This window comes from Pseudopipra pipra, chromosome W (assembly GCF_036250125.1).
Source record: "Pseudopipra pipra isolate bDixPip1 chromosome W, bDixPip1.hap1, whole genome shotgun sequence".
NCBI lineage: Eukaryota > Metazoa > Chordata > Aves > Passeriformes > Pipridae > Pseudopipra > Pseudopipra pipra.
Window position 1 is genome coordinate 8,242,530 of NC_087580.1, and position 15,141 is coordinate 8,257,670.

Sequence of the window (15,141 nt, forward strand, 5' to 3'; positions counted from 1 at the left end):
GGGACCTTGGCTGATTGTCCCTGACCCTCCCCTGCCCCGACACCAAGCTGTGCTCCTTGGGGACGGTGCTGGGACAGCCCCAGTCAGACCCTGTTTCCCGCTGTGCCCCCAAACCACCGGGTGCCCCAGGGGACGTGGGAACACACATGGACATGGGAAGGCACCCGTGGAGGTGGGAACACACCCACCCAGACAGACACAGAGCATTTGTTTTGCTGCAGGGGTTTATTGATTCTTGCAGGGAAATTGCCAGGGCACCCAGGGGATCAGGGGGGTCCTCCAGGGATGATCATCTCCTCATGCCGCTGGAGGGGGCCAGGACACGGGTGTCACCACCACTTCCAGTCCTGAAAGACAGAGCTCAAAATGTCACCCATGATGTCCAATGGGACTCAAGAGGGGCCTTGTCCTGACCCCTCTCCCTGCAGGCACTGCTCACCTCAGACATCCAGGGATGCAGCCACACGTTTCTCACGAACAAGCCCCACCACCTTCTCAACCACAGGGGGCTGGGGACAAAGCAGGGTTAGAGACACACTGGGCTGAACTGGGATGTACTGGGAGCCTGGGGCAAGCAATGGGGTCCTTGGGGAAGGTGCCTCTGGGCAGAAACGGGGTCCAGGAGCTTGTGTGGTCCTGCCCAGGAGCACTGGGGGGTCCTGGCAAAGAGGCACAGCTGGGGAGGGGCTGATCCTGGGGCATCTGGGGGGAGCCCTGTGGTGTCAGGGATTGGAATGCAACAGGGGCCCTCGGGAAGTGGGTTCCTGGGAAAATTCTGGGGGGCAGGGTGTTCTCTGGGGAGGCAGTAGAGTGCACAGAAGTGTGCTGGGTCAGACTGGGATGGCTGGGAGTGTCATGGCCATGTGAGGGGAGGACCCGACTCAGGCAGAACTCCTGGTACCCACCTGAGCCGTCTTCAGGATCCCAACTTCCACTAAATCCACCTGGAGAGAGACCAGGAGCCCTGGCTGGTCACTGGGATGTCCCCGGTGCCAGCGAGGGATGGGGGGACCAAAGTGTCCCCCAGTTCCCAGACTGGATGCCCTCCAGTCCCCCCGGCCCACTCACCTGCAGATCATTTTGGGTTCCTGCCAAGAGTGCCTGGGCAAGGAGAGCAAAGGTTTAAGCAGGATTGGCCCCTGTGGGGCTGGGGGAGGGACACGGGTGTCCCCAGCCCCCCAGCCCAGGGCTGCCCCCGTCTGAGGGGGAAAATCCCTTCTGCTCCCCCTGCTCCCACTGCACCCAGTTTCACCTCCAACCCCTGTGCCTGCAGGGCCCAGGGTGGGGATGGAGACAAGGAGAGCCAGGGGAATTCAGGGCCTGCAGGGAGGGTGGGGGGAGGTTGGGGGGGACCCAAAGATGCTGAACTGGGGGGAACTGGGGAGCCCACGGGACTGGGATTGGGGTGTTGAAGGGGCCCTGTGTGGGATGCAGGGGAGGGGAAAGGAATTCAAGTGTAGGGACATGGGGACTGCAAGGGAGAGGCTTGGTGGGGACAGGAGGAGGAGGATGGACGAGGACAAAAACGAGGGCACTGGGAGATGGTTGGGAGTGGAGAGGGAGGCAAGGAATGGTCTTGGGAGGTACCAGGGCAGTGGCCTGGGTGAAAGGCAAAGGTCTGAGGGGAAGGATGGAAAGAAAAGCTTTGGGAATGATCAGTGGGAGGATGTTTGGGGACCCTGGGTAGGACACAGAGCAGATCCTGGGGAGGAGATGCCTGAGGGGACCAAAAAGAATGGGATGGGAGGCCCAAGAGGTGGGATTTGGGAGCACCATTAAAAGAAGGAGGTGGGGGCCCTCCCAGCAATTGACAGTGGACCTCCCTTGTCAGGGACCTCCCTGGTCAGGTTCCCTGAGCATCTGGGGCTCTGGGCACAGGGAGATTTGCAGTGGAAGTGGAGTGAAGAGAGGCAATAGTGGGAGGGAGAAGCTCCAGTGCCCAGCACTGGAGGTCAGGGAAAGAGAGGATCCTCTGGACTGGGAGAGGGAGAGGCCAGAGCAAGGATTTTTGGGATCACAGCCACGATTCCATCCTGCAGTAGAGCTTCTCTCCTGCAGGCAGGAGCATCCCCATCCCTGAGCCCATGGCCGTGGCATGGGGGCCTCACCTTGGCATCTGCCGGGGGGCTCAGCAGGATGGTGAAGAGCAGGGCCACGCTGAGCACAGCGACCTTCATCTTCCTCTGGGCCTGGGCAGCGCTGGCTGAGGCTGCACAAGGGCAGGAGCACATTTATCCCTGCCGGGACTCCTCCCTGACCCTCTCCGAGAGCCCCCGGGGCAAAGCCCGGCTGGGCACAGCCCCCAGCCCTGGCCACAAGCCCAGCCCTGGCACAGAGTCCATCCCGCCTGCGGCACCCATCCAGCCACCTTCCCCGGCATCCCTCCAGCTTCCTGCACGGGGCAGCTGCCCCTGGAAGGGCCCAGGCCCCTGGGGGTGCCAAGGGGGTGGGCAGGGAGCTGAAAGCAGCTGCATACCCTGTGGGGACAATCCCACACAACACAATCCATCCTCCAATGGCCCCCAAACCCTGATCCACCCGTGTGCTCCTGCCCATCCCTTCCAGAGCTTTCCCTCTGGGACACCCCAGAGCTCAGCCCAGCCCCAAACCCGGCGTGTCTGAGCACAATTGTCCCTGTTCCACTCCAGCCCTGTGGGGAAAGAAGGGGGCTGCCACTGAATATGATTTGGGAAAATCCCACCTCCTTAGGTGGGAGAACAATGGGGGACCTGGGCAGTGGGAACAGCCCTGTGACTGGGATCTCCAGGCACTGGAGGCACTGGGGAGCACTGGGCAATGTTGGGCACCTGGAGACAAGGGGTAGGCTTGAAGAATTGCTCGGGTGTGTCAGTTCCCAGATGCAGCCCACCCCATTTCCCAGCACTGCAGGCCCCAAATGGGTCCAGTCTCCAGCCCCAGAGCAGAGCCCAGGCGGCAAGATTCTCTGGCCTGGCCCTCCCTGTTCCTCTGCAGGCCATTTCTCTTTCCCACTCTGCTCTCATGAGTCCCATTCCATGGTTCAGTCCTTTCAGATGTGCTGTGACCCCAGAAGATGCTTTTCAAAGCCCAAGGGAGGGTTCCACTCCCCATTACACTTTTGCACTGGCCAGATGGGACTGCTAAAGGGCAAGTGAGCCTTCCTGAGCAATCCTTTGCTCTCCAGTCACTGATAAGTTCATGGAAGGGAACCAGGAAGCCCCGTTGGGTGTGATATTTTTCTTGGCCATCTCTCAGAGTGGCAATTGGCACATCGGGTGCCCGTTTGACCCACAGCAACCCCACAAGGGAAGTCTCTTCTGAGGGCCCAGGCAAGGGAAACAGCTGTTGAATCTTCTCCCTTCTCCAGGCAGCTCTGCCAAGAGCCCACTGGTTCCATGAGGGGTCCCTGACAGACCCTCTCTGGAGTTGTTCTCTGCCAAGGATGAACGGAGCCTCCAGGCCAGTCCCAACAGGGAGCTTTGGCCACTCCTTCCCAGTCAGACCATCCTCAGCCTCCAACACAGACACTCCATGGGATCCTCCCGTCCCTCCAGAGAAAAAGATGGATTCTGCCCCTTTGTCACGGGCTGTTTCAGAGCTCACTCTGCACCAGTGCCCAGCAGAGATTTCTGTTCCCGTGGGGCTGATGTGCCAGGCCATTGATCCCACACATCCCAGGAACCCTCAGGGCCCCTTTCTGAGGCCGGGCTGACCTTGTTCCTGCTCAGGGGATTGATTTCTGGGGTTTGGTACTGCAAAGTAGAAGTACCTTGAGCAGGGTCAAAAGTCAGACCAGCCCTTCTCCTCTGCCCAACAGACACTGGAGCAGGAGTTCTCCTGCACAAATGCTTTTGGCCTTTGGTTTTCCTTCCAGTTTCTGGACCTGAGCTTCCAGTCTCCAGGGAGGTTCCCCATCCCACTCCCTCATGGCCAAGCCCCAGTCCCACAGACAGAACCTTGGGGTGACACTTGGGCTGTGCCACCAACAGCCTTTCCCTGGAGCAGGAAAAGGTCAGCTCTTCCTGGCTGAGACAGTGGTCAGCAGGAGAGGGGAAGACATCCTTAAACGCTGGGACATGTGCTGAGACACAGCCCCGAGGGAGGCAGTGGGGTTCCCACTCAGCTCCTGCAGCTGACTGGCCAACCCACCTGCCCTGGGAGCCTCCCAGCCTGCCCAGCTCGTTAACCCCAGGCTGTTGGCACATGTTCAGTTGGTGTCCAGTGCCATCCCCCTGACTGGCATCTCCCAGGCAGCCTGGGCCTCTCCTGCGTCAGTGTTCCTCAGTGATGACCCTGTGGGCAGTTCCTTCATTCCTGTCCAGATGAATTCAGCACACAAATGATGTCATGGCACATGTGCACCTGGGCAATAATCCCCCCTGGCACACTCTGGTCTCTAACAAATGGGGCACAAAGCAGAAACAGTCCAGAGGAAAATCTTCCTGGGCACTGCCGCCTCCTTGGGCAAGTTCCAGAGCAAATAGTCAAGGCATTTGCCTGGAATGTTTTCCCAGCTGTCCCACAACAGATCTGTTCTGGCCCCACAGTGCCCCAGAAAGAGAGAAACCTTAACAAATGCCCCGGAAGGTCACACAACAATCAGCCATTGACAGTTCTCAGGAACCACTTCTCAGGGTATTTTTACTTCTTTGAAGCCGTGACAGGCGTCTGTATCATCATGGGAACAAACCCAGGGACACCTGGGATTCCCGTGGATCAGGCAAACCTTCCTCTGCCTTCAGAACCCAAGACAGGTTTTCACCACCAGACCCTTTGATCCCCAGCTCAGGACTCCTAAAAGTGCTTCTCACACCCTCGTAGGCAGAGCACTAAACCAGAGCATTATTTTCCTGTCCCACGGGCTGCTGGATGGATTTGAAAGTGGATGGAGATTGGGAAGCACAGCTTGAATGACTGTGGCACATATCAGACAGAAGGAGTTTCCAGAGGAAGCATGGCACCCTGTTTGAAGATCAGCAGGGGATTGGGAGACACAGGATCCACCTCAAGAAACGGGACACGGGTGTCTGAGCCAACCTGGGAAGGAGGGATTTCAACTAGGAAAGACATGGGAAGGGCAGAGTTCTGGAGACCAACCAGGCAGCAAGACAAGGCTCCAGTGGGGAAACTTCCAGGAAGGTCCAGCAGCCCAGGGAGCGGCCTCAAGGCCTGACAAGGGGGTGTCCTCTTGCAGCCCTCCTGGCAAACAGACCCTTTCCAACACCTCAGTGAAGTGCCTGGAAAGCAAAGCACAAGGTAGGGAAACAAACACAGAGATTTGGAGATCCTGTGCAGTTGGAGACCTGGATCTCCCAGAGAGATGGTGGGATGGCTCCAGGGTTGGAGTGTTGTCATGAATGGCTCCAGGGGTTTTGGCAAAGCAGGCCAGGAAGGGGAGCGGTGGAGTCACCCCTTCTGGAACAGAAAACCAGCCCTGAGGAATCTCTGACCCAGGAGAGCAGTGAAAAGAAATGGTGGAAGAAAGACTTTCCCATGGTCAAGGGGGATCTGGGTTGAGATCTCCTGGGCAAACTTGGCATCCACAAGTCCATGGGCCCTGTCAGATGCATTTGGGAGCTGCTGGACACCGCAGGGAGGCCATTGCTGATGATCTTTGAAAGGCTGTGTCAGTCAGGAGAGGGGCCTGAGGGCTGGATGAGAGCCAGTGTCATCCCACTCTTCCAAAAGGGCAAGAAGGACCCAGGGAGCTGCAGGCCAGTCAGCCCCACCTCCATCCCTGGAATGGGCTGGAATGGCTCATCCTGGAGGCCCTCTGAGCACATGGATAACAGGAAGGGGATCAGGAGTGGTCAGCATGGATTCACCAAGGGTTGACCCACCTGATTGCCATCTAGGATGGCCCAGCTGGCTGGCAGGAGGAGAGCAGAGCTGTGGCTGTTGTGTGCCTGGAGCTCAGCAAGGCTTTGGGCGCTGCCCCCACCTCTGGGCTCCGGCCTGTCCTGAGGGCAGCAAGGGAGCCCCAGGGCTGTGGGGTGCCCCAGGACCTGCTCCTGCCCGTGCCCCCAGCTCTGCCCTGCTCTGCCAGGCCTGAGGGGAGCCCGGGTGTCCAGGCTGCCTTGACCTCCCCCCTTCCCAGACTGCCCGGATCAGACAGGGCTGGAAAGCCCCGGGATTGCTGAATGGCTTCCTGCTGCCTCAGGCCATGGGCAAACAGGGCTTATCAGAGGTGCTGGCAGGGACAAACACCCCTCCTGCTGGCAGGGGAGCTCTGTTTGCCCAATTAGCTCCAAGTGGCTGCCTGGGGACAAGGGCCCCTTCAGGCTGTCCCTCTGCATGGCCACATCCTGCCCAGGGCCAGCGCTGGCGTGGGCCCAGGGCCATGGACAGACACCGTGTGGGGACAAGGGCCTGTGGGGAGCTGAGGCTAAGTCCCAGCCAGGGACAGAGCTGGACACGGAGCCTTGTTGGGAATGGGGTCCCTTGGAACCCCCCCGTGTGGGGCAGCTCTGCAGAGCGGGACCCAGGTGATGTGGGTGGCCCCGGCTGTGACAAAGGCAGGACAAGGCAGGGGATCTTCCCCCCTGGGCTCTGCTCTGGGGCTGAAGACTGGACCCATTTGGGGCCTGCAGTGCTGGGAAATGGGGTGGGCTGCATCTGGGAACTGACACATCCGAGCAATTCCCCAAGCCTACCCCTTGTCTCCAGGTGCCCAACATTGCCCAGTGCTCCCCAGTGCCTCCAGTGCCTGGAGATCCCAGTCACGGGGCTGTTCCCACTGCCCAGGTCCCCCATTGTTCTCCCACCTAAGGAGGTGGGATTTTCCCAAATCATATTCAGTGGCAGCCCCCTTCTTTCCCCACAGGGCTGGAGTGGAACAGGGACAATTGTGCTCAGACACGCCGGGTTTGGGGCTGGGCTGAGCTCTGGGGTGTCCCAGAGGGAAAGCTCTGGAAGGGATGGGCAGGAGCACATGGGTGGATCAGGGTTTGGGGGCTGTTGGAGGATGGATTGTGTTGTGTGGGATTGTCCCCACAGGGTATGCAGCTGCTTTCAGCTCCCTGCCCACCCCCTTGGCACCCCCAGGGGCCTGGGCCCTTCCAGGGGCAGCTGCCCCGTGCAGGAAGCTGGAGGGATGCCGGGGAAGGTGGCTGGATGGGTGCCGCAGGCGGGATGGACTCTGTGCCAGGGCTGGGCTTGTGGCCAGGGCTGGGGGCTGTGCCCAGCCGGGCTTTGCCCCGGGGGCTCTCGAGGAGGGTCAGGGAGGAGTCCCGGCAGGGATAAATGTGCTCCTGCCCTTGTGCAGCCTCAGCCAGCGCTGCCCAGGCCCAGAGGAAGATGAAGGTCGCTGTGCTCAGCGTGGCCCTGCTCTTCACCATCCTGATGAGCCCCCCGGCAGATGCCAAGGTGAGGCCCCCATGCCACGGCCATGGGCTCAGGGTGGGGATGCTCCTGCCTGCAGGAGAGTAGCTCTGCTGCAGGATGGAATTGTGGCTATGATCCCAAAAATCCTTGCTCTGGCCTCTCCCTCTCCCAGTCCAGAGGATCCTCTGCTCTCCCTGACCTCCAGTGCTGGGCACTGGAGCTTCTCCCTCCCACTATTGCCTCTCTTCACTTCCACTGCAAATCTCCCTGTGCCCAGAGCCCCAGATGCTCAGGGAACCTGACCAGGGAGGTCCCTGACAAAGGAGGTCCACTGTCAATTGCTGGGAGGGCCCCCAACTGTTTCTTTTAATGGTGCTCCCAAATCCCACCCCTTGGGCTTCCCATCCCATCCTTTTTGGTCCCCTCAGGCATCTCCTCCCCAGGATCTGCTCTGTGTCCTACCCAGGGTCCCCAAACATCCTCCCACTGATCATTCCCAAAGCTTTTCTTTCCATCCTTCCCCTCAGACCTTTGCCTTTCACCCAGGCCACTGCCCTGGTACCTCCCAAGGCCATTCCTTGCATCCCTCTCCACTCCCAACCATCTCCCAGTGCCCTCATTTTTGTCCTCCTCCATCCTCCTCCTCCTGTCCCCACCAAGCCTCTCCCTTGCAGTCCCCATGTCCCTACACTTGAATTCCTTTCCCCTCCCCTGCATCCCACACAGGGCCCCTTCAACACCCCAATCCCAGTCCCGTGGGCTCCCCAGTTCCCCCCAGTTCAGCATCTTTGGGTCCCCCCCAACCTCCCCCCACCCTCCCTGCAGGCCCTGAATTCCCCTGGCTCTCCTTGTCTCCATCCCCACCCTGGGCCCTGCAGGCACAGGGGTTGGAGGTGAAACTGGGTGCAGTGGGAGCGGGGGGAGCAGAAGGGATTTTCCCCCTCAGACGGGGGCAGCCCTGGGCTGGGGGGGCTGGGGACACCCGTGTCCCTCCCCCAGCCCCACAGGGGCCAATCCTGCTTAACCCTTTGCTCTCCTTGCCCAGGCACTCTTGGCAGGAACCCAAAATGATCTGCGGGAGGTGAGTGGGCCGGGGGGACTGGAGGGCATCCAGTCTGGGAACTGGGGGACACTTTGGTCCCCCCATCCCTCGCTGGCACCGGGGACATCCCAGTGACCAGCCAGGGCTCTTGGTCTCTCTCCAGCTGGATTTAGTGGAAGTTGAGATCCTGAAGACGGCTCAGGTGGGTACCAGGAGTTCTGCCTGAGTCGGGTCCTCCCCTCACATGGCCATGACACTCCTGGCCTTCCCAGTCTGACCCAGCATACCCCAGTGCACCCTACTGCCTCCCCAGAGAACACCCCTGCCCCCCAGACGTTTCCCAGGAACCCAATTCCCAAGGGCCCCTGTTGCATTCCAATCCTTGACATCACAGGGCTCCCCCCAGATGCCCCAGGATCAGCCCCTTCCCCAGCTGTGCCTCTTTGCCAGGACCCCCCAGTGCTCCTGGGCAAGACCACACAAGCTCCTGGACCCCGTTTCTGCCCAGAGGCACCTTCCCCAAGGACCCCATTGCTTGTCCCTGGCTCCCAGTACATCCCAGTTCAGCCCAGTGTGTCTCTAGCCCTGTCTTTGTCCCCAGCCCCCTGTGGTTGAGAAGTTGGTGGGGCTTGTTCGTGAGAAACGTGCGGCTGCATCCCTGGATGTCTGAGGTGAGCAGTGCCTGCAGGGAGAGGGGTGGGGACAAGGCCCCTCTCAAGTCCCATTGGACATCACGGGTGACATTTTGGGCTCTGTCTTTCAGGACTGGAAGTGGTGGTGACACCCGTGTCCTGGCCCCCTCCAGCGGCATGAGGAGATGATCATCCCTGGAGGACCCCCCTGATCCCCTGGGTGCCCTGGCAATTTCCCTGCAAGAATCAATAAACCCCTGCAGCAAAACAAATGCTCTGTGTCTGTCTGGGTGTGTTCCCACATCCATGGGTGGCTTCCTGTGTCCATGTGTGTTCCCACGTCCCCTGGGGCACCCGGTGGTTTGGGGGCACAGCGGGAAACAGGGTCTGACTGGGGCTGTTCAAGCACCGTCCCCAAGGAGCACAGCTTGGTGTCGGGGCAGGGGAGGGTCAGGGACAATGAGCCAAGGCCCCTCAGTCCTTCCCTGGGCTCTGGGAGGGATGGGAAAGGGGATCAAAGGAGCCAGCGGGTGTCAAATGCCCCCAGATCTCAAGGGCCAGGCTCGGGGCTGAAGGGATGGAGAGCAGCCCTGCATCCAAGGCCATGGGGATAGTGGGGGATGAAAAGCAGGATGGGAGCCAGCAATGGGAGCTCACAGCCCACAACCCCCCCCGTGTCCTGGGCTCATCCCACAGCGTGGGCAGCAGGGGAGGGGGGTTCTGCCCCTCTGCTCCGCTCAGCTGAGACCCCTCCTGCAGTGCTGCCTCCAGCTCTGGGCTCCTCTGGCTGTCTGCAACGCACCCGCCCGCAATGGCAATGGCTTGGGGGGATTCCCCTGCCAGCCCTGGCATCTCCTGCAGCTCCATGGGCTCCTCAGCACAGCAAAGACACGCACCTCTTGGGGCACTTCCAGAGGAGGCCACCAAGGGCATCCCAGGGCTGCATCACCTCTCAGATGGAGACAGGCTGAGAGAGTGGGGGCTCTTCAGCCTGCAGAAGAAAAGGCTGTGGGGAGACCTCCTTGGGGCCTTCCAGTACTTCAAGGCAGCTTTTTAGAGACATGTGGGCAAAGGGTTCAGTCGGGCCTGTCAGAGTAGGACAGGGGGTCAGGGTTTTAAACTAAAAAAGTGTAAGTTCAGACAAGAGATAAAGAAGAACTATTTTCTAGTGAGAATGCTGAAACACAGGAACACATTTGCAGGGAGGTGGTGGAAGCCCCATCCCTGCAAACATTCAAGGCCAGGTTGGATGGGGCTCTGAGCAAGGTGATCTATGAAAGATGTCTCTGCTCCCCCTCCAGGGGATCCCCCGCCCTGTGCTCTTGGCTACCCCAGTGATGGGCAGCTCTCAAAGGATGCAAGTGCCCAGAGAGCAGAGGGAACACACAGGACCTCTGTTAGCAAGGACATCTTCAGGTGAGATGGGAATAGTTTGGATCAACACGCTCAGGCTCCACTGTTTTGCCTCTCTGTAGTTGCACACAACGTTTGGAAGAGACTGATAACCACGAGGTCCCACAGTGTCACAGGGTCCCCTTGGTGACAGGAGGTCATCAAGTGTCCCATGCACTTGTGGGGGGAGAGTTTTTGGAGGTGTTCTCTGACCCAATCTTCCTTGAGCAAGGCAAGGTCTTCCTTCCAACATTCCTATAGCCTGGTCTCCCAGGCCAGAGATCCCTGAGAGCTAGTCTTGTCAGGGCAAAGGTGTTCAGTAACTCTGTCTTCTCTGCATCCTTGCCATGAGCAGAGCGGCTCAGGGGGCTCCTGGGGGTCTCTGCACACGAGATTCCCCCTCACACTCTTAAGGCAACTTCCCAGGCTCACCATTCCCAGGACTCCCTGGCAGTCACTCTCCCACCAGCCCAGACTGGCACTGCTGACACTCAGGCCCCTTCCCAGCAGCAGCAGCTCCAGTGACCCGACGGATCCCCTGTGACTCCCCACACCCCCCACTCTCCAGTCAGACCAGGTTTCCTCACTGCTTCCATTGCAGGTTTCCCATGGCAGAGTCTCTGATGTTGTAAAAACAAGAAAACATTCCTGGTGAAGAAACACAGAAACACCCTGAGTTGGTGCCTCAAGGAGGGACCCCCAATAAAAAACTCCATGGGGTTTTATCTCCTCACACTCCAAGCACACAAACTGCTCTTCCTGCTGAGCCCTGGGCTCCTGCCCTGTCTCCAAGTGTTCTCTCCCTTGGCTGCTCCAGGGTCGGCAGCTCACGGCCTTTGGTCTGAGGCCCCTCACCCAGAGCTCATCCCACAGCTCCAACTGCAGCTGCTCCCTGAGCCACCTGCACCCACGGGATTCCTCAGCCCTGGGCACCACGAGGCTCCTGACAGTGTCCCAGGGTCCCTTGGGTTCCATGAGCCCCCACAGTGTCCCAGGGTCCCTTGGGTTCCATGAGCCCCCACAGTGTCACAGGGTCTCTTTGGGTCCATGAGGTTCTGGCACCGAAAACTGGGAAACAAACTCTCCAACCAGTTTTTTGGGTTAGAAAGCCCACATTACTTCATTCAGTGTGCTGGGTGCATGAAGATAGCTCCATAAAGCATGCACACCCAGCAACCCCACAGACCACTTTAGAGTCATGAAATTAATAGTCATGACATTCCTATTACATATTCATTACATTTCCTGAGTACATGCAGAGGTACTAATTACCTTCATGGACTTACTTGAATATGGCTCCTGAGCTTCCAAGGAGTCTTTTCTCCGTGAGAGTATCTCAGACATGTGGTCATGTCATAATGTACTTCTCTTACCATTCTTTGCTCTCACACACAATCCTTGTTCTCAAAACTAAGGCATTTGCAAGGACGTGTTAATCACTGATATAGGGAAATAAGGAAGCAAGAGCTGCCACAAGGCTATTAGTCACAGATGTAGGGATCAAACACTATTGTATTACAGTTAAAAGAATTTTCCAGCATCTTTCCCCACTGCTGCATAGACTCTGTTTTTAAAAATACAACTACTTTGGTCACAGTTTGGGCTGGTTTCAGCTGGGGTAGAGTTGATTTTCTTCCCAGTGGCTGGTACAGGGCCGTGTTTTGGATTTGTGCTGAACCCAGGGTTGATAATACAGAGATGTTTTGGTTGTTGCTGAGCAGGGCTCACACAGAGCCAAGGCCTTTTCTGCTTTTCGGAGGGCCAGGCTGGCAAGGAAGTTGGGAGGCTGTGAGGAGACACAGCCGGGACAGGGGACCCAAACTGACCCAAGGGATATTCCAGACCACATGACATCATGCTCAGGATAGAAAGGGAGGGGAAGAAGAAGGAAAAGGAAGGGTTTGGAGTGATGGCATCTGTCTTCCCCAGGAAGCATTCTGTGGGATGGGACCCTGCTCCCCTGCAGGTGGCTGAACACCTGCTTCCCATAGGAAGTGCTGAATTAATTCTTTGCTTTTCTTTGCTCATGTGCCCAGTTTTGCTCTCCCTCTAAAGTGTCTTTTACCTCAACCCAAGAGTTTTCCAGCTTTTATCCTTCCAAGTCTGCCCCTGCTCTGGCTGGTGTGGGAGTGAGCGAACGTCTCCACAGTTGCTGACTGGGGTTAAACCCTGACAGAGCTTGTCAGTGGCACAATGGCCCCTCGATTCCACGAGGGTCCGCAATGTCCCAGGGCTCCTTCAGTTCCCTGAGGTTCCGCAGGGTCCCAGGGTTCCTTTGGTTCCATCAGGTTCTGTAGTGTCCCAGAATTCCTTTGGTTCCATCAGGTTCTGTAGTGTCCCAGAATTCTTTTGGTTCCACGAGGCTCCACAATGTCACAACGTCCCCTTGACTTCATGAGGTTTCTCAGTGTCACAGGGTTTCTTTGGTTCCACCAGGTTCCACAGTGTCCCAGGGTCCCTCTGTTTCCCTGAGTTTCTGCAGTGTCCCAGGGTCCCTTTGTTTCCATGAGTTTCTGCAGTGTCCCAGGATCCCTTTGGTTCCATGAGGCCCTGCAGGGTCACAGGGCTTTTAATTAGATACGATGGGGGAGAGGCACAATCTCAGGTTTGTCCCTGGAAAACTGTGGGAGGATATGAAAAACTTAAGGGGACAAGGTACCTGGGAGGGCCCTCTGCAGTGACTCTGAGATGGAGCAGCCACACTGGAGCACACCTGACATCTTACAGAGACGAGCCAGGGACTCCTGGGATAATTGAAGCCAAGAGGGAAACACTGGAGAATGTCCCTCATAGGAAAAGGAGAATTAAGAGGGAACTCCTGGATCAAGCACAGGCAGCCAAAGACACAATCACTACACAGGCCTGGGGCTTATCCCTTTGCTTTCCCACTGGGATATTGTCTCCACCAAACACTTCTATTAGGTGCCTGTACACCAACACACCCAGTATGGGAGCAAACAGGAGCAACCAGAGACCTGCAAGCAGTCCCAGGACTTTGATCCCACTGGGACTACAGAGCCGTGGTGGGACAGCTGCCAGGACTGGAATGTTGTCCTGGAGAGCCCCACACTGCTCAGGAGAGACAGAGCAGGAAGGGGCCATGGTAGAAGTGCCTGATGTGAGGCAACACTTGGAATGTGCCCAGCTCTGTCTTGGTGAGGATGATGAGTGAGTGAGACCCTGTGGGTCAGGATTAAAGGGCAGCCTGGTCTGGGTGACATTGGTGTGGGTGTTTGCTACATCCCACTGGATCCAGGGGAGGAAGTGTATGAGGCCTTCTACAGGCAGCTGGAAACAGCCACAAAGTCACAGGCCCTGGTTCTTGTGGGGCACTTTCACTGCCCTGCCATCAGCTGGAGAAACAACACAGCAAAGCACAAACAGTCCAGGAGGTTCCTAGAAAGCACTGATGACGACTTCCTTTCACAGGGAGTGGAGGATCCCCCAAGGAATGCTGCTGCTGCACTTCACACTGACCAACAGGGAAGGCCTTGTTGGAGATGTGAAGGTTGGGGGCAGCCTTGGCTGCAGTGACCACAAGATTGTGGAGTTCAGTCTTGAACAAAGAGGCAGCAGGACAGTGAGCAAGATTATGACCATGGACCTCCTGATGGAGGCCATCTCTACCCAGGAAGACAAGAAGGTGATCAGGAGTGGTCAGCATGGATTGACTAAAAGGAAATCACGTTTGACCAACCTGACTGCCCTTGACAATGACACAACAATGATGGATGGAGGGGAGAGCAGTGGATATCATCCCCCTGAACTTCAGCCAGGCTTTGGACACTGTCTCTCCCAACGTGCTGCTGGGCTGGATGAGTGGACAGTGAGGTGGGTGGGGAACTGGCTGAAGGGCAGATCCCAGAGGGTTGGGATCAGCAGCACAGGGTCCAGTTGGGGCCTGTCACCAGTGGTGTCCCCCAGGGTTCTATACTGGGACCAGTGTTGTGTCACTTGTCCATCAATGGGTGCAGGAGGGGTCGATGCCTCCTCAGCAGCTTTGCTGCTGACACAGAGCTGGGAGGAGTGTCCCATATCCCAGAAGGACATCGACAGGTTGGAGAGATGGGCACAGGGGAACCGTCTGGAATTGCACGAGGGCAAGTGCAGGTCCTGCACCGGGGGAGGAACAGTCCCAGTCCAGGCTGGGGGGACCTGCTGGAGAGCAGCTCTGCGGAGAAGGACCTGGGGGTCTGGGTGGGCAATGAGCTGTCCCTGACCAGCCGTGTGCCCTGGGGGCCAAGGGGGCCAATGGGATCCCGGGATGCATCGGGAAGAGCTTTGCCAGCAGGTCAGGGACGGGATCCCACCCCTCTGCTCAGCCCTGGGGAGGCACATCTGGAGTGTCCAGGTCCGGGCTCCTCATGACAACAGTGTCCTGGAGCTCCTGGAGTGGGTCCAGTGGAGGCTCTGGAGATGCTGAAGGGGTTGGAGCATCCCTGATGGGGCTGGAGGGCACTTGGGGGGCAGGGAGGGACTTGTGGGGCTGAGAGAGACTTGGAAGGCACTTGAGGAGTGGGAAATAGTTGGGGGTCACTGGGACCCCTATTGGCGGGTGGGGAAGAGACTGAGACTGATTTCTGAGGAGGGGGAGAGGCAGGAGCCCCTTTGGGGATGGGGGAGGGGCTGGAAACACCCATTGCCAGAGTGGGGGAGGGGCTGGGAAGCCAGGGGACCCCCAAGAGCCCCTGTGACTGAAGCCCATACTGGGAACCCTTGGGCCTGTACTGGAAGTATTTGTGACCCCATACTGGGAGCTCTGGGAGTACTGCT

At 58.2% G+C, this 15,141-nt stretch overlaps 1 long non-coding RNA gene across 1 annotated transcript; it reads right to left on the reverse strand.

Annotated features, from left to right (window-relative positions):
• Window positions 1-438: 438 nt before the first annotated feature.
• On the reverse strand, window positions 439-1,761 carry LOC135405882 (uncharacterized). The gene is made up of 3 exons (XR_010426068.1): window positions 1,069-1,761; window positions 906-944; window positions 439-509 (listed from the first exon to the last, which is right to left on the reverse strand). It is a non-coding gene; the product is annotated as an uncharacterized LOC135405882 (long non-coding RNA).
• Window positions 1,762-15,141: the final 13,380 nt, after the last annotated feature.